Below are 19,408 nucleotides of genomic sequence, written 5' to 3'. Positions count from 1 at the left end.
AAAACTGACCAAAAATAAATAAATAAAATAAATACTGCAAGCTTTGTACACCATTGGCGAGATTTACCAATCAAAACAGAAATGTTCCTTTTATTGCTAATTTCAAATTGTACCTAGATGAAGTACACAACTTTCTTTATGGTTGAAAGATAAAAGTAAAAGACACAGTTTCAAAACTAATTTAAGGTCATCTGTTTTTTCTTTTTTATTTCTAGCACTTTAATTTCAATTTATAATTACTCAAGACTCGTTGTCTTGAGATGGCTGAGTCCTTTAAACAGTGGTTGGAGGCAGGGAAAGACCTGGCAGACGAGTTGTCATCAAAAGTAGTAAGTTTTCATTTATTCTATTATTTTTTATGTAAATCATTCTCTTGTTTCATTTAACTGAACTTCTGTGCAGACCTGAAAAGAAAGTATGTACCAAGCAAATGTAAATTAATGATCTTTGTTTTGTTTTTTTTGTTTCTGTTGTTGTTTTTTAGCCCCCAACGAAAAAAAAAGCGCAAGACAGCAGGGGGCTCAAATGTTACCTGGAGGAAGCGGGAACAGGATGGGACGATTATACCGCAACGTATGAGAAAAACTCAATCTGGTAAGACATGTCTGATATAGTCTTATGATGTCCAGTCACAGTTATTTCTCTTAATCCAGAACATTAATCTGTTTACAGTTAAATCTGGCCACACTAGTCAGTTTTCAGAAGCTGAGGTGTCACAGACTGATGATGATCCTCCAGAGCACCCAAATCTTGGTATGCATATTAAACTCTGATAGTTTAAATAAGCTTATATCTTTAGAATTACCATTAAACTATGAATATCAATCTTGCTGCCTACTATTATGATGCATACTCAGTGACAAAGCCATCTAAGAGATAATTTATACATTACTGTCTCTGTATTTTACATTATCATATTTCTTTAAATATTTTTCTTTAGAGCAACATCTTCAGGAACTCAGGGATCTTGTGAACTCTGTCATTGTTCCTGCATCAGTCCAAGTGGAGGAGACACCTGCCATGTCTACATGGACTAAAAGACAGTCCGCTGTTGAAAAAAAGTTCCGAACTGCAGTGCCAGAGCTGTTGGATGGCAAATTTGCCGCTGAGACAGTAACAGAGCATCGCTGTCATTTATGCAAAACAGCTGGGGCAGTGATCCGGTGCCTGGGCTGCGTTGCTTCAGGAACTCAGTATCTCTGTCCAGCATGCGATTCAGCAGTCCACCAGAAACATGTTGTCACTTTCTGTGACTGTTTTTAACCCATAAGAAGATTAAGTTTTAGGTCAAGCCTAACAGTGAATTATTATTATGATGATATATTATAATGAAGATCTTATTTAATTCTGATACTGACTGATTGAAAGTGTAATTTCTTTCAGGTCCATACAGCCTCTATCTGCTGCTGTGTGCTGTCCCCTTTGTTCCTCCAAATGGACCCCAGGGATGAGTGATTTCCTTGGCCTCAAATATTGGCCAGCAACCCCAAGCTTCCAGTCGCTGTTCAAATTTGATGTGTTCACATCATTTCAGCAGATGAAGTTAGACAGCCCAGCTTTATCACAGCAAGCGTTTATCAGAATGCTTGAACATCGAGCCCTTAGTACAGGACGGGTAGGTGCTCTGACATTCAAATGTTTTTAATTCCAAACTTCCACGTCTTAAACTGACCAAAATGCTACTATTCTTGTTTCCAGAAAGGCAGCATCTGCAGTGACACATTCCACAGAGTCTTTCGAGAATTTATCTTCTACAGTTACAAAAAAGAAGATCTGTGCCTGGTGGAGCCATTCCAGTGTCCAGCTTGTACTCCAGATATGCTGCTATATCTGTGGATGGCAATAGAAAACATTATTGTTTCAGAAAGTCCAAAGGGTCAGTCCAATCGTTTTTTTTTATTTTTAATATTTGATATATTAGCTATACTGAACCTTACCATGAACAAACAACTGTAATTGTTCTGGGAATCTCAAAAATGTGTCGTCAATTTGAAAATGTTGAATGAAGATGAGTCCAAACAGTTTGTAGTTACATATGATTAGCAGTAACTGCAGTTAGGATTCATGAGTTATGAGTTAACATAATATTTTAAATGAGTGACTGCAACATTTTCATATTGTTAGTACCTTAAGTAATCTTTATATTTTTATTAGGATTGGCCTGTTTAGGAACAGCTCGTTCCATGGCCAGTAATTTAAAGATATTGTATATATTTGAACTTTTATGCTTTATAACAATATAACTTAACACACATGTTGGAGAGATAGTACAAAGTTTTGAGTGATGGTTAGTTTGATTATGTTGTCAAAAAATTCTTTTAACAGGACAGATGAACCATCACTTTTCGATGGACAGGATGCAGAAGTGTCTGCCTTTGTTGATCAGATAAGAAGTCAGATGAAAACTGTAAGGATCTATTCAGTTTATTCTAAAAAAATTTATTTGTGTCAGGGATGTATGTAACACATTATATCTTCTTTCAGAGGACTGGTCATGATGTCTGCGGGCCGGCAACATTTACTGCAGGACGGGAAACGTCACAGAAGTCCCGGCCAAGGTGGATGAGGAGGGCCTGGAAATAGCTGTGTGCAGACACGGCGTCCTGCTGCAAGGCTTGAACCACTACCGTGGTGAAATTTATGCATTAACTCTTCCTACAGAAGGAGCTGGCTGACATTACAAATGCAAAATTCTTTTGTATGGACATCGCTTACAAGTAATCATAACCATGATGAAATGCAAAATTAAAAGAACTAGCTTAAAACTAAAGACCATATTGGGATGGTAAACAGAAGTAGTCATTAATGAGACATTAATGGGCATCCATACGTGATTACTTAGAATTCATTGGTTGGACCACACACACACACACACACACCAATTGTCAGATCAGAATTAGTTCAGATTGACGAGGTGAAAACCAAATCATCCCACTCCTCATCCTTCAACGCTTACATTCATGTTTCAGATGTTGTGGCTGTAGGTGAGATGGCTAAAGTGTTAATACTTGCACATCAAGCATATATTGTCATTTATTTCACCACATTTTTTTCCTTTGATTGGTTACAGTGGTCATACTGGTGACATCCCTGGTCCTAGTATATCTTACAACAATACTAATACCTTTACTTTCTCATTACAGGTATTGGCCATATTTGCAGAAGATGTGTGAAAAGTTCCCTGAGCTTCAACCTCTTACAGAGATGAAGCCTTTTCTCTCTGTAACGCATGCTAAGCCTCTCACTGGCAAATGTGAGTTACAGTGGTAAGTTAAATGTTTGGTTCACACTGTCTTTCAAACACATTGCTGCCTTCTCTTACGCATGACGCATAGCACCATATTCATTTTTTTTAGGCACATTTCTTCATTGGGACGTAAACCGTAGTCCATGTTAGTAAAATCATTTAGTTCATTACATGCAGTCCTACTAAGACTTTGTCTAGAGATACACTTGCTTTAAACCACACAGTTGTGTGTGCATGTAATCAGCATCCACATAGTTGTGTAAGAAATGTTATCTAATGTGGTAAAAAGCAAGTTTATACATGCCGCTTGGCATTCTGAACGATGGACTTCCAATATGACATGGATCTAAATACAGTCCAAACATGAGTTTAAAGTAGTCCTTGAGCAGACTTTTAAATATTAGCTGGGTCTACATATAAGAACATAAATACAGAAACACATCTGATAAACTACAGTGACGTGGGTCAGGAGCCTGGTTGTAAAGCTAAGAAACATATTTGTTTTGGAACAGGTGACGTTGGGGGGCAGAAACCAGGAAGGTGCAGGAAATACAAGGTGAGGAGGTGGAACAGGTTAATAGTTTTCTCTCCAGGGCAGCTTTGACCACAAAGTACATGACCAAATCAGGTAGGTTGAAAAATGTATGCTTTTAATACATCATCAGATTACAAAATAGATTCTAATATATTTGTATATAACCCATATAATTACATATAACTTAAAATTTATTTTAAATTATTTTATAGGTCGAACAGACATGTTAAACATCCTTGCCATGGGATAGAACCATCGGAAGGTGGAGCTTCTCCACAAGGCACTGGCAAAGAGGTTTATCAAGGTAAGTAGTTTGTGAATATGTTTTAATTTAATGTTTACATTGTGCAATTTTCAATACTGGGATTTGACAAATGTTGCTTAATGAAATTTATTGAGTACAATTTATTTCTAACAGTACATGTACGCTACCTCGTTCTGCCAATGCTGATGTAGTATCTTAAAACTAGAGGAAATGGTTGCATGCAAAGAACATATTTCACTAAAGTGTAAACTGTTAGAATGAGTCTTAGAAATTAATTAATGTGTTTTTTAAACATTCCAAATAGATTACAAAGCGAGCAGAAATTGATGTAGCGAATCTTCACTCAAGCAAGACCTGAACATCTCTCTGGAGGACACACAACAGTGGGTGGAGGATGTCAAACACTGGGCAGCCACTGGTAAGCAGAAGGTCCCTTGTGAATTAATTTGAAAATATCCTGTCATACGTTTGGCTTCATTTTTCAGCCTGCCTTTTTTATTCCTGGATTTCTCTATTTTCTCTATAAGAGAGACATGATGCTAATAGCAGCCAGGAAGACCTCCAGAGAGAGATTGATGAGATCATTTATTCCCTCCGAAGAAGGAAGCATGATCTCTGTCGACAGAATGGTATTTACTATTGTGTTGGTCAGCAACTCAAGGTGTTGTTTACGGTTTATGCTAAGATTTTTTTCTTTTTATCTTAACAGACAGTAACCAAGCAAGGCTGCACAAACGGAGGAATCTGTGTAATCTCAAGAAGAAACTAAAGGAGAGGATCCTGCACTACAACACTGTTTGTGCATCAGGTCAAACAACTGACACAGAAGCAGCATGCAGTCTCTCTGATGATGTCATTCTGCCCTGGGATGATGTCATTCTGCCCTGGGATGTGCAAGGAGATGGTAAGTTGAGTGTTTTTACATCAGTCAGTTGTGGCCGCGTATACATCATTTCCATCATGACTGGGCGATTTTGATGCCATTAATTTACGTTCTACTTACTTTTATGTGTCATTTTATTTATTTCATATTATTTGCAAAGCTATCTTGTTGATGTCAGCTAAAATAAGATTTTCACCTTGTGGTTCGCTGTCTCCACACCCTGTCTTTCACTATGAGAGAAATTAAAAGCATAGTTCTCAGTTAAAAAAAAAAAAAAAAAAAAAAGGCACCGCCAATACAAATGGTCATAAACTAATATTTTTTTGGGATCACCTTAAGCTTTGATTCCAGCAGCATTCTCTGTGTAATTGTCTCGATAACTTTCTGCATTGCAAGATTCATTTTCATCCAGAGTTGCATTAATTTTTCACCAAGACCGTGTATTGATGATAAGAGGGTCCAACCACTGGACAAAGCCTCCTCCAGCACATCACAAAGATTCCCAACATAAGGTTCATGTCTGAGCTCTTTGGTGGCCGATCCATGTGTGAAAAATCTTGTGTTCCTTGGACCATTCTTTCACAATCTGAGCCCCATGAATCCTGACATTTTCATCCTGGAATATGGCCGTGCCATCATGAAGATGGAATAACCTGCTCAGTCAGTATATTCAGGTAGTCAGCTGACTTGTTTCAGCTGAAAGATAAGAGCCCATGCAGTAATTATTCAACAGGAGGCTCCTACCTATTTGCTTAGTTAAATCCAGGCAGCCAGTTTTTTCTGAGGCCAGATAAAACCAGCAAATCTAATGTTGTAGCATATTTTATGTTTATTTTTACTTCTACTGTATTCTCTTTATTTAGTTGCTAGCTTCCATTTGAAGAGGCGACTGTTTGACCAGGTCATGCTCGTCAGACGTGTGGAGGAGGAGATGACTCAGCATTATCAGTATCTACGGAGGGTTTTCGACAAACTGGACGACCTCCTTCACAAAACTGAAGAGGACATCAAGAACCACTGTAAATAATTGTCCAGTTATATAAACAATCATTTATCAGTCCAGTGGTCATATTTTCACAAAAATGTCTGTCTCAGGGTGAAAGTTTCAACTTCATTTTTGTCTTTTTTAATTAAACTTTTTTATGTTTGACTTTAGCTTCATCTACAGGTATGACAGAAGGAGGACACGGGGGACTGCGCTGCTGTCTTCTGCAGAAGCGACACATTCTTCTGGAGAAACTGAGCGCTGTTACTAGCACCTACGCTTGTTTTGATGTGGACTCATCTTCATTCGTGTTGGAGGAAGACAAAGATGATGATGAAGAGGAAAGGCAACAGGATGACAGCAGCTCAGACCTTCCGGAGGAAGACGCATAGACCAGCTGTATGTTTAATGTGTTACACAGTCACACACTGCAAGCTACCACGAAGCAAATTTAAACTCTGGTTGAAGAATATTTAGACCACTTTTTATTAAAATACTTACGTGTTCCAGCTTTACTGTAATAAAATGTGTAAATAGTCACGTGTTCCTTGTTAAATGCTTTAGATTAATGTTATGCTACAGTAACATGTATGTGAAATATTTGCTACTACAACAGTGTCGTCATTAAGTATTTTATTTTATGATCATTAACTCTGTGTTTCCCATCACATATTAAGTGCTGTGTGTAAGGACATGCTTTCAAATTTGGCCTGTCTATGGAGCCTGCTTATAAATGAAGTCCCTTAATAAAAGCTACGTCTGCCATTTCACTGTTTTCTTTACACACAGTTGCCTATATGAGATTAATAGTACCCTCATAAAGAAAGACATATTGTTAGGTGGCTATTGTGACATAGAAGGACACGTTTTGCTGTGTTGTCTGTGATGAGGTACTAAAGGATAACAAAAGTGACTTCCGATGCAGTCGGACACGTGTCTGTGTAGGTTCTTCGTTTTGTCTTTTCCAGTTGGCTGCTCTCTATTTCAGGTGTAGAACTTGGGCAAAAGCTGTTATTTATGAAAACTGTGAATACTGTGGTTAGAAAATCTTAATTACACCCACATATTTACTTTTACACACCACATCCTCATCTAGTTCATAAGTAATTGACAGTTTGTACAATATGTTTGAAATATGTGGTATGATCCTATAATCTACAATTGTAAAGCCAGACAAACTACCAGCCTTTACCAACTTTAATACACGCTTAAATATGGAAAATAAATAAGCATCTTTACTTTCTATCAACATATATTATCTAGTAGTAGTGTAATCACCAGTTCAGCTTTATTATTTATTTTATTAATGTAATATATGTTTTTGTAAACCTATTTTCTAGCTTCTGAAAATCTAAAGAATTACAATAATGACACTGATTTGTTCTCAGATGCATGGCACTGCTACAGGGAACTGTGGTTTTTAAATGTTTTGCTTATATTATAGGGGTCTATTTTCAATAGACTCCCTTGCGGTGCTGGGGGATTTCAGTGCTCACGTTGGCAAAATGTATATGTAAGACCTGGAGGGGTGTGATTGGGAGGAACGGCCCCCCTGATTTGAATCCGAGTGGTGTTTTGTTATTGGACTTCTGTGCTCATCAGGGATTGTCCATAATGTACACTATGTTCAGGCATGAGAGTGTCCACATATGCACTTGGCTCCAGGACACTCTAGGTGATCTGTGATCGGGGAAGGACTCAGAGTAGAGTCACTGCTCCTCCACATTGAGAGGAACCAGATGAGGTGGCTTGGGTCAGGATGCCTCCTTGTGAGGTGTTCCAGGTATGTCCCACCTGGAGGAGACCCTGGGGAAGGCCCAAGACACGCTGGAGGGGCAACATCTCCCGGCTGGCCTGTGGGACTGCCTTGGGATCCCCCCAGATGACATGGCAAATGTGGACTGGGAGAGGGAGGTTTAGGCTTTCACACTTAGGCAGCTTCCCCCAGACCCGACCCCGGATAAGTGGTAGAAAATAGATTGATGGATAGAAGTGTTTTGCATCCAATTAAAAGATGGAAATGCTGAATTATATACAATACAAACATGCTTTTTACAACCCCTGTAGGTTAGTGTGTTTCTAAATTTCAAGTCAAAATCCTGTAAAAGTATATATAAAAGTGCTTTATGGGATATAATTGCACATTGAAAAAAAAAAAGAAACCCCTTTTTTAATTTAGAGATTAGGTATGCTCTGCAACATTATAGTGGATATATACATAAACATGATTAAAAAAATGTAATTTGGTATGGAACGCAGCCAACTGACGGCAGACAGCCCATCAAAGTACTGGAACGTACCATTCACCTAGCAGCGTCCATGGCAACCACAGCAACAATGATCTCGCGAGACCTGAGAGAATGAAAGACTGGTTGAAATGGCTAAAAGACAGTTTTTCTTTCGGGTATCTCATTAGAGGTCCATTTGGTATCATTTTCTTTGTTGTTGCACTCATATATTATATAGTCACGATTTAAATGTCTTAAATTTACGTTGTTCGACAAGAAATTGCGCCGTAATCGCGAGAATTTAAAACTTGACACCTTTCGAACTGGATCGGGAGTCTCAGTCCAGCTCATCAGTGGCGTGAATATATGACAACGACCTGCCTGCTAGGAGGCAGAGTATGGCCTTATGGTCCCTTACCAATGGGCTGATAACCACTGATAATGCCCATTTAATGGAGTGATAACGACCAAATCGGATCTTTTTACATGGTTACTGCCATCAAAATTAAAAACAACATGAGGGTAATACATACTAACCAAAGCAGTGACTAACTGCACCAAAACAGAACAGAAATGAACCGTTGTGTATGGATATATGTCTGCTTGTAACATGACAGTCTCCATGGTAAATACGATGACCTGGAGTAACTATAGCCACATAGCCAATATGGCTGTTACAAAAAACACATTAATGGCTCATCTGTTAAAGTAATTGTATGTGCTGGACACCAGGAGTTTTGTGGTAACTAAACCTGAGGCTCAGGGCCTCATACCTGGCAACTTAATAATCGTTTGGCTCCTTAACATGAAATAACCTGCATTTACTGTAATACCTTTTATACAGTAATTCAATTTTACATCTTATATACCAGTTTTAACATAATAATAGCAGTTTCTTTAGGCCAGCAGAGCGTGTGTTGGGACAGACTAATTCTTTACTCCCAAAGTATCCATAATAAATTAAATTGTGTTTGAATGTACATCAATGTAATAGCACACAAAGGTGATCTAAAAGCACAGCATGTAAGAAAAGCAGGGCAAATGTAGTCTGCAGAAAATATTTTTATTAACATTATTTTACTCACAATACCTGAGTAAAAGCCATACTTCATAGCTGAATGCCGTTTATGTCACTTCTTCTGTTTCAGCTTACCGTTTGAACATTTACAGAAACAGAAAATGTCAAATAATAATAATAATTACCATGTATAATAACAAAATCCAAACATAGAACAATGAAATTAACTATAACAGTCATTTTAGGGTTTTATATCTGAATATTTGCCTTTGGTTCCCAAGAGTTTTTCCACTTCATTCCACTGCAAGACAGAGAGAAAGACAGGCAGCCCAAAATATTACTGTTTTATTACAACTGTTTTCATAATGAACCATCCTGACTTTACCATGTACAAGAATATTTGGAGTATCCTGGTATGCATATATTCTTGTTGTTCACAAGCCCTACACTCAGTCCAGCATCCATCAATTTAGGACATTTCTTTTAAATCCACACAGAGCACTTGTTAACGAATGATTTTTCCATAAATGAAATAGATCTGAATAGCCATTAGCAAATACTTAGTCAAGTTTATTTGTAAAGCACATTTAAAGCCTTGGCTGGAAGGAGATTTGAAGAATGTTTTTTTCTGTATGGAATCTGCATGTTGGGTTAATTGGTTACTCTAAATCAGGGGTGTCCAGCTCCGGTCTTTGAGGGCCACAATCCTACAGGTTTTTAATGTGTCTCTGCTCCAAAACCATCAGACTTCAATTAATAAGTCACTGTACAGAACTACACGGGCTTTTGGATGCATTTAATTTGAGTCAGGTGTGTTGAAGCAGTTATACACTGAAAACCTGCAGGACAGTGGCCCTTGAAAACCGACTTTGGTCACCTCTGCTCTAAAATCTCCCTTTAAGTGAGCGTGAGCATGAGTGGTTGTCTCTGTGTTGGCCTTGTGATGGACTGGCCGCCTGTCTTGGGTGTACCTGCCTCTCGCCTGCTAATTGCTGGGAGAGACTTCAGCCCCCTGCAGCCCTGAATTAGCAAAGTCGTGTAGAAAATAACTAATGAAAATCTGAACATATGGTATTAATGAATGAAGGAATGAATAAAAACTTTATTGTCATTGCAACTGGTGCAACAAAATTCTTTTTCCAGTACAAACCCCATTTCCAAAAGTAGACAACAACAACATATAAACATAAACAGGATCATAATTATAAGCAGGACGTGTCCAAAGTCGGTCTTCGAGCCGGTGTCCTGCAGGTTTTAGATTACTCCTGTTCCAACACACCTGATTTACATTACATGGATCCAAAAGCTTATCAGTTTCTGTACAATAAGCCACTGGTTAGAAAAAGGTGTGTTGAAGCAGGAAAGCATCGAAAGCCTGCAGGACACCAGTCACGGAGGCCGGATCTGGACATCCTTGGATTAAAGTAAAAACAATCTAATAAATGATCATTCTGTAGTTACACTGTAAAGCATCATTTACAATATTTAGGTAAGAGTTAATTGTGAATTTGGGTTGAAATTCTTCAGGTGGAATCATATCCATGTTAGAATGTGGATTTATGTAAAAGAAGAAAAGACAGTACTATGACCTACTGATGTAAGCATCTACATAAACAACTTTAGATATGAAATAAGAACTTCAGTTGTTTTGAGTGTTTTGTACAATACAGGTAAATGCCACAATACATATTTACAGGTAAAAACTTCATACATACATTAAACATACATACCATCCAGAGCAAGGATGCCACTGCACCAAGACCTCCACACAGCCCTGGTAGAGACATAAAGACAAACCATAAAATTAAGGAACTTTTCTTTAGCTTTCCTTCATTTGTCTAAACCACAAAAAATACAATCAAACAGACCCCCCCAAAGAAGAGCCGTCTTATCTTTCAATCAGCCGGTTTGGTCAATAAGATAAAATGACAGAATTTCATTTGTTCTTTAGAACATTTGGTGAATGAGGCCCATTTTATTGCAGTCATGTAATTGTTTTGTAGAAATACTGAAATCACCAAAACAACTGTTGAGTGATATTTGATTCTTGTTTGTAAAATCTGGACACTAAGCCAAGGACACACAGGCAGATGCACAGCAAGGTGCACTTATAGGCCAATATATGCAAGTAGTAGTCCCACTGTTATAATCAGAAGCTTGTTTCTGGAGTCAACAAGCAAATATGTTGCTAAAAAAATTGCAATGGTTTTCATAAGCCTGAAAGCTCCGAGCCATTACCTCATCCAGTTCATATAGACTTCAAAAGTTTGCAGGCAGCACTTTGCCTCTATTATGTCCTGACCACAATAACACATGTAGATATCATTATGTTGGGATATTTATATGTTTTCATTATTATTATTTTTTTTTTTTCTTCAAGTGTATTTATTAATTTCAAGATGAACAAACTTCAACAATAGCAAAAACAAAACAAAAAGGTGCTGAGCAAAACTGTCACTGTAGGGCGCATCTTCCAAAAAAAGAAAGAACAGTACAGGGCGGTTGCATGGGTAATTTACAGTCAGGAAAAGGGGGAAAAAAAAGAAAACAATTAAATATATGGTCCTCCAATTCCCTCAAGCAAAAAGCAAAAAGCAAAAAAAAAAAAAAAAAAAAAAGGGGGGGGGAACAAACAGACAAATAATGGAGATTAATGAAAATACATGTCTACTTCACTTGGTAGTTGTTTACGTACAGGGGGAACCTGCCTCCAATGTTTTCCTCCTCTCTAAGAACATCATAAAGGATCTCCACATGTTATCAAAGATTTGAGATTTACCCTTTAACGTAAATGTAAGTTTTTCCAGTGCTAGTGAATTTGACAGTCCGGTAAGCCAAACGTTGATATTTGGTTTAGTAGTGGATTTCCAAGATTTGGCTATAGTGTATTTGGCTTGTAACAAACAAAATATAATCATAGATTTATTTACCTTGCTGATGGTTAGAGTTGTTGGAAAAATGCCAAGAATACAAAGCTTGGGGTCTGTTATTAGTTTTATACCTGTTACCTGCAAAATCATATTCAGCACCTCCCTCCAAAAGGCCTGAATCTGTGAACAGTCCCAAAGGCAATGGTAGAGTGAGCCTTCTCCACCGCATTTGTAACATGTGTCAGGGTTATTGGGGTTAATTTTATTTAACTGTCTTGGTGTTACATATAATCTCATTATCCACTTATACTGAAGTAATCTAAAATGGGTATTTATTGTCTGTGTTTGAGATTTTAAGCAAATCCTCTTCCAGTCCTCTGTGGAAATTATTGAGTTTAAGTCCTCACTCCATGCCATCCTTTTATTTTCTGAAGAAACCTTAGATCTTTCCATGAGTAATGCATAGAAGCTTGAAGTCAGTCTTCTATTAGGATGTTGATTTGTTGTTATTTCTTCTATAGAGCTAAGTGCAGGTAGAGATAAAGACTTTTGTGATTTGAATATGTAATTTCTTATCTGCAGAAATTTAAAAAAGTGGTTAGGTTGGATGTCATATTTTTGTTTCAATTCAGCAAACGACAGAAGAACGCCATTGTCGAATAAGTCTGCGATTTTACTGAGGCCTTTGTCTGCCCAAGTTTTAAAGCCCATGTCTTTTTTCCCCGGTTTAAAATCACTGTTGCCCCAGATTGGCGTAAATTGGGATAGTATGGGTACCTCGTTAATATGTTTATGTGCTTCATACCAGACCAGGATTGTGTTTTTAACAAAGGGATTATGTGTTGATGCCTTTAATTCTTTTAATTTAGCTGAGTATAGATATAAATCAAGTTGAAGAGGAGAAGACATATTTCTTTCTATACTCATCCAGGATTGTGGTGTTTCTTGTATGAACCAACAGGAGGCCGTGGTGAGCTGAGCGGCCCAATAATACCATTGGATGTTTGGGAGTTTCAAGCCTCCTCTATCATAGGGGAGATAAAGTAAAGATAGGCGGAGTCTAGCCCGTCTGTTGTTCCAAATGAAATTACAAAACAAGCTTTTCATCTTTGAAAAGAAATTGATGGGAGGACTGAGGGGGATGGACTGAAAGAGGTAAAGGAATCTAGGAAGGACATTCATTTTAAGTATATTAATCCGTCCTATCATGGAGATGGATACCATTGACCATCTATTGATAAATTCTGAAACTGATTCGATCATTGGCTTATAATTTGTCTCTACTAAGTCTTCAATTTTGGGAGTAATTCTAATACCCAAATATGTGAAGTAATCCCGAATCACTTTGAAAGAAGTTTGAACTGGAGGGTTTATTCTGTCTGAATGCTTAAGGAAAAGAATAGCTGATTTAGATTCGTTAATTTTGTAACCGGAAATCTCACTAAAGGAGCTAATGATATTAAATAAATGATGTAGGGAGTGTTTTAGATGGGATAAAAAAATTACAATGTCATCCGCAAATAAGCCTATTTTGTTGTCAATCTCATTTATTTTAATGCCTGTAATATGATGGTTGCTCCTAATGGCGATAGCCAGGGGCTCTATTGCCAGCACGAACAAAAGGGGGGACAGAGGACACCCTTGACGTGTGCCTCTTGAAAGGTTAAAAGGCTTTGATATAATACTGTTAGTTAAAACAGATGCTACCGAATTGTTATACAGGACTTTAATCCAGTTAGAAAAATAATGACCAAAGCCAAAGCGTTTGAGAACTTGGTGTAGATATTGATGCTCAACTCTGTCAAACGCTTTATCTGCGTCTAACGAGAGCACTGCTGTATCTGGGTGTTCTGACTTTGCATATACAATATTGAGAACTCTGCGGACACTGTGGAAAGCTTGTCTACCCTTAACAAAACCATTCTGGTCTGGATCAGAGAGAAAGGGCAGGTACTTCTCAAGTCTACGCGCCAGTATTTTAGCAATTATTTTAGCGTCAGAATTAATCAATGAAATCGGGCGGTAGGATTCACATTTTGTTTCTGATTTCCCAGGTTTCAGTATCAAAATTATAAGTGCATTACACATGGACGGTGGGAGTTTGCCAGAATTGAAACTTTCCACATACAAGTCTAGCAGGGGAGATAACAACTTACTCTTAAAGATTTTATAGATGTCAATTGGTAGCCCGTCGGGGCCAGGGGCCTTTCCCCCTTTCAAATTATCAATCGCATCAGATATTTCAGCTGATGTGATAGGAGAGTCCAATTCAGATTTAGCTTCCTCATTAAGTGTGGGGAGCATTAATTGGTCAAAAAACTTTTCAAATAATTCATTAGTGGCTAAACACTCAGATGAATATAGTTGCGTATAATATGATTTGAAGAGTGTATTGATTGTCTGAGGGTCCGATGTTTTATCTCCATTAGTGATAATCTCTGTAATGATTCTTGTATATGTTTTCATTATTAGTTTTTTATCGTGAAACATTTGTAACACTTTTTCAAACCAACTCTTTGCCTCAAAATTTTTTTTGTAGGGGAAAATGGTCATTGTTAAAAAAACACTGAACATTAAATGGACAACTTGAAACGCAATTTAAAAAACAAATTGTTTAATTTTTGTTCCCTTTTAATAAAAGCATCCCTCTGCACTTAAATCTTCAAACTGTTAAAATCCAAATGTATTAATAGATTTCCTGGAGAGAGTGACCTCAATAAGATTCAGATAAATTTTATTTAGATGATTTTTATACCAAAAAGCCACTATGCTTGTTTACTGGAGGACACTGTATTTCAACTCTCACCAAGACTTTTAACAAAGATTATTATAAATGATGAGAGACGGACAAATCCACACATACCAACTGTGTCTGCTGTCCTCCTTCGTCTTTTCTTCTGTGAGGTAAGTCCAACAGACACTGGAGCATGCAGGGAGGAGGACTGGGGACAGGAGGACAAGAGAGGAGTCAGGGAGGAGGACTGGGAACAAGCAGACAAGAGAGGAGTCGGGGAGGAGGACTGGGGACAGGAGGACAAGAGAGGAGTCAGGGAGGAGGACTGGGAACAAGCAGACAAGAGAGGAGTCGGGGAGGAGGACTGGGAACAAGCGGACAAGAGAGGAGTCGGGGAGGAGGACTGGGAACAAGCGGACAAGAGAGGAGTCGGGGAGGAGGACTGGGAACAAGCGGACAAGAGAGGAGTCGGGGAGGAGGAGTGGGGACAAGCGGACAAGAGAGGAGTCGGAGAGGAGGAGTGGGGACAAGCGGACAAGAGAGGAGTTGGAGAGGAAGACTGGGGACAAGCGGACAAGAGAGGAGTCGGAGAGGAGGAGTGGGGACAAGCGGACAAGAGAGGAGTCGGAGAGGAGGAGTGGGGACAAGCGGACAAGAGAGGAGTCGGAGAGGAGGAGTGGGGACAAGCGGACAAGAGAGGAGTCGGAGAGGAGGAGTGGGGACAAGCGGACAAGAGAGGAGTTGGGGAGGAGGACTCAGAAAAAGCATAAAAGGGTAACAGAGGAGGAGTGATGGAGGGCGTGGACTCTAGGGCTGGTCAGCCCTCTCCTCATTGAGCTGTGGATCCTCAGGACTCGGTCCTGGCTAAGATTACCCGGTCCTGGCTAAGAGTACTCGGTCCTGGCTAAGAGTACCCGGTCCTGGCTAAGAGTACCCGGTCCTGGCTAAGAGTACCCGGTCCTGGCCTCTCCCCCATCTCAGCTGTAGTTTCGACTGCTGGTGTTACTTTTAGGAAGAAGAAATTCAGTTGACAAACCAGTAAACAGTAAATACATGGGAGAGTTAGTGTCCAAATAATGTGCAAGTGGTGTGTGAATAATGTGTAATTCTAGTAATACCAACACTCGTGCTCTACACAGTGTAACTGGCTGGAGCCTACACACACCTGCTGAGAAGCTCATGCAGAACACTGTCCACAACACAACTAAACACTAAGGTCTTTTTAGATACAGAAATCTTCACACATAACACCTCTTACCTATATATGAGCGTACAACCGTATATAATATAAACAGAACAAAAGCAGCATTGTTTATTTAAGAGAGAGTTTTTTTAAATCAGCTCTACAAACTAAAATCCAGTCATGCTTTTGACCATGGGTCTGTCTCTGGACAGACACCATAAATCAATGCATACCATGTGATTAGAGCACAAACTTGTTTGTTGTAAAAAAATTCAACAAAACAGTGAGACATTTTTACATATTAAGACTAAACATCATCAATACATTAAAACCTCTCAGGTGTCCATGTATGCATTTTCATCCTAAAGTATGTTATACTAGTTAATCCTAGATTCATTATGGATTAGGTAAAAATATGAGATACATGTTTCTCTCATTACCGTTAAGAAGACTTTAATAAATTTTCTTCATGGTATCGAGAGCATCCTTCATGTCCTCGTGTTAATTAACCATGGACACATGCACCATAAATCCTCCTTCCTTCTCCTGGCCAGGGAGCGGATGGGATGCCTCTCCAAAAGCTGCCACTTATGAAGCTGAAAAAGAAGTTAACACAAAAAAATAGAAGTTAAAGTTTAGTTGTGAAAGTCTAGTATTTTAAAGAGTTTATGAACTGCAATGTGCTTGTCACCTTTGCCTAATAGTAACCTTTGTACTACCACTTATTTAGCAAAGGCCTGAACTGTTGTGAGTGGAAATAATGCAAAATATAATTCTGTTAGTGGTCAAGCAGATTTGTTTCTAGTTATTGTGAATACCACAGTGTCATTAAATTTATATACTGTAAAAACTATCATTTTGTTATCACTGATTTATCTGCCATTTACTCCACCTGTTTAACATTGAACCAGTAGTTGAGGCAGTCTGCTGATATTACATGAAAACAAAACATTGTGAAAAAAATGGGAATATATGAGAGTAGACTTCTACCTACACCCTGTCCATCTTTGGTGTTACTGTTCCCTTTGTTGTGATTTGGTTTTAATTGTTTTTGTTTTTAGATGTTTTTAAACAATCTTGAAAATACTAATTAAAAAAAGCCAAAGGAGGAGCAGGCCAGCATGTTTTTCTGCACTGTTCAAGTGATTCAGATCAATATAGCATAAAGTTTTTGTTTGTTTGTTTTCTAGGATAAATGCAGCATTAAAAAAGATCTATTTTTACAACGAGGCAATTCTCTTGTCTGTTCATCATAAACAGTTAATCTGTACGTCTGCAGGGATTATTAGATACTATTTTATGAGAACCACTGGGTAGAGAAAAACGTACCAGCAAACTTGTTGAATCGTAGACTTTATTGATGCTGCTGTTCTTCTTTTGACGCTCTTTCCATTCCTTGGAAAATTTTTCTTTTTGTTTTTGCAGCCTCTCTTTGTGGTGCTGTTTGCTGCCACAGTGTTGGCATGTTTTAGAAGCCACCCCAATCATCTTCTGGCACTGCCAACATTTTTTTGAGTAGGCATCTGGAAAAGGAAACATGTGTGACACATTTTCTTACCCTAAACCCACGATACAGAAAAGCTGTATTATCTACTACTGATTAGATACCGCTGACTCGAATGGAGAATAAATGTTTATAATAGAAACCATTACATTAAATATGGATTCATTCTGAAAATGTGAATATAAAATTATGTGCATCATCTTTTTAGCCATACTGCTTTTGGTCATATCACATAAAGAAATTTAACATGTGATATTACCCGTGCTGTCTACAGATTTCATCACTACTGACAATTATGGATTACACAGGGGACAGACATATTTGTTTACCTACAAGGCTCACCTGTTATATTTCCTATAGCTCTCAGAATGCCTTCATTTGGCATGATTTTTAAATACAAAAACTACTTATCTAATGCTGTTCAGCTCTGCGGGCATTTTTTAATTTATTCATTTATTTATTTTTTATCGCGTTATTTATGCAAAATTACCACGTCACGGTCCATGAAATTAAAAACACCTGTTTTGTCTGTGTTCCCCACACCCGTTTAATGTCATCTAAAATACGTGTCTTTATGGAAAACAATTTCGTGTAATTTGAAGGGTATCAGCTAAATTAGCGGTGCTAACGTCCCTGCACTAGCTAGCAAAAACGTTTTAGCACAATGTCATATACCAATACTCCTTGGTGAACATTAAATAAACAAAATTAGCATACATTTTACTAGAGAATGTGACTTTAAATAATAAGAATACTTATCTAATTCTGTACAGCTCTATGATCAACATTTTCTCGATCTATCATGTTATATTGAGGGGATCATTTGAAAATGACAACATCGTGGTTGATGGCATTTAAAACACTGTCTGTCCCTTATTCTTTCCTGTTTGGGCAACCAAATGACGTCTTAGTGTCATGTAGAATTCACGTCTTATGGAAAACCACTTTGTCTAATATGCAGGGTATAAACACTAAATTTACGGTGCTAACATACCCGCACTAGCTAGCAAAAACATTTTAGCACAATGTCATATACTGATACTCCAAATAAACAACATTTACATACACTGTACTAAGCTATTCTAAGTTAAACATCACTACACCATTAAATTGTCAAAATATTCTATGGTACACAAATTTAATCCTTTTTAGTCACTACTTACCTTTTCTTGCTCATCTAAAATGCTTCCAAAAACCCACACGATGACACAAGGCGCCATGTTTGAGCGAAGTAAATAGTGACCTGGAATTAATAGGGACACAGCGTTCGCCACTTCGTCAACCTCCGTAAATTACTGATGGGTGACGAAAGACGAAGGGTCGCTCGGGCTTTGCTTTAACATACGTTCTTATGTGTCGTAATTTGGTGTATGAATTTACGACCTAATAGCTCGTATTGAATTGGAGGATATGTTGACCCGAGAGATAGCAGAACGAAGACGTGAAAAAAGGACAAATTTTATAATTAAAATGCCAGGTACAGGACCAGAATACCAGAATTACAGAAGCAGCAGTCAGGGGAAAAATGTATTAGATTTGCAATAATAATAATAATAATAATATCAATAATAATGATAACATTATTAATAATAATTATTATTTATTATTCAAAGAACAGCCACATTAACACTGATCCTAAAGGTGATAAACTGTCAATATCAGAGTAAAGCTAGTAAATTACCATTGAAGAATGCTACCATAAACAAAAATATTTTTCATAATATATTGATCTTTAACAATATGAAATACTTTGTAATTGTAAAACTTTGAAAAGTCATTTTCGGTAAAAGACAATTAGCTTTTAAACTTTAAACTTTTGTGCAATGGTAATCTGAAGTGTTTTAGGTCAAATGTTCAATAAACAAGTCTGTTTAGATCAAAATAGTTTATATGAAATTCATGTATAAAAACCATAAGATAAATCCATAAGTTCACATTGTATCAAATAACCAGTTA

The 19,408-nt window shown here is 37.8% G+C and overlaps 3 long non-coding RNA genes across 4 annotated transcripts; 1 reads left to right on the top strand and 2 right to left on the bottom strand.

Annotated features, from left to right (window-relative positions):
• The first annotated feature begins 59 nt into the window (after positions 1–59).
• On the top strand, positions 60–1,608 carry LOC121641566. 2 transcript variants are annotated; one of them, XR_006010713.1, is made up of 5 exons: positions 60–329; positions 485–594; positions 673–753; positions 941–1,286; positions 1,384–1,608. It is a non-coding gene; the product is annotated as an uncharacterized LOC121641566 (long non-coding RNA). The 2 variants fall into 2 exon arrangements; XR_006010712.1 differs by lacking the exon at positions 1,384–1,608 and having other exon boundaries at positions 485–573; positions 941–1,103.
• A 7,754-nt stretch (positions 1,609–9,362) lies between these two features.
• On the bottom strand, positions 9,363–14,986 carry LOC121641564. The gene is made up of 3 exons (XR_006010711.1): positions 14,895–14,986; positions 10,892–10,935; positions 9,363–9,462 (listed from the first exon to the last, which is right to left on the bottom strand). It is a non-coding gene; the product is annotated as an uncharacterized LOC121641564 (long non-coding RNA).
• Positions 14,987–16,505: 1,519 nt separating this feature from the next.
• On the bottom strand, positions 16,506–18,865 carry LOC121641567. The gene is made up of 3 exons (XR_006010714.1): positions 18,616–18,865; positions 17,278–17,471; positions 16,506–16,544 (listed from the first exon to the last, which is right to left on the bottom strand). It is a non-coding gene; the product is annotated as an uncharacterized LOC121641567 (long non-coding RNA).
• Between the last annotated feature and the right edge of the window lie 543 nt (positions 18,866–19,408).

Source organism: Melanotaenia boesemani, chromosome 6, assembly GCF_017639745.1.
Source record: "Melanotaenia boesemani isolate fMelBoe1 chromosome 6, fMelBoe1.pri, whole genome shotgun sequence".
Classification (NCBI taxonomy): domain Eukaryota; kingdom Metazoa; phylum Chordata; class Actinopteri; order Atheriniformes; family Melanotaeniidae; genus Melanotaenia; species Melanotaenia boesemani.
The sequence above is the reverse complement of the archived record's forward strand: the minus strand, read 5'-3'. Positions and strand labels throughout refer to the sequence as shown.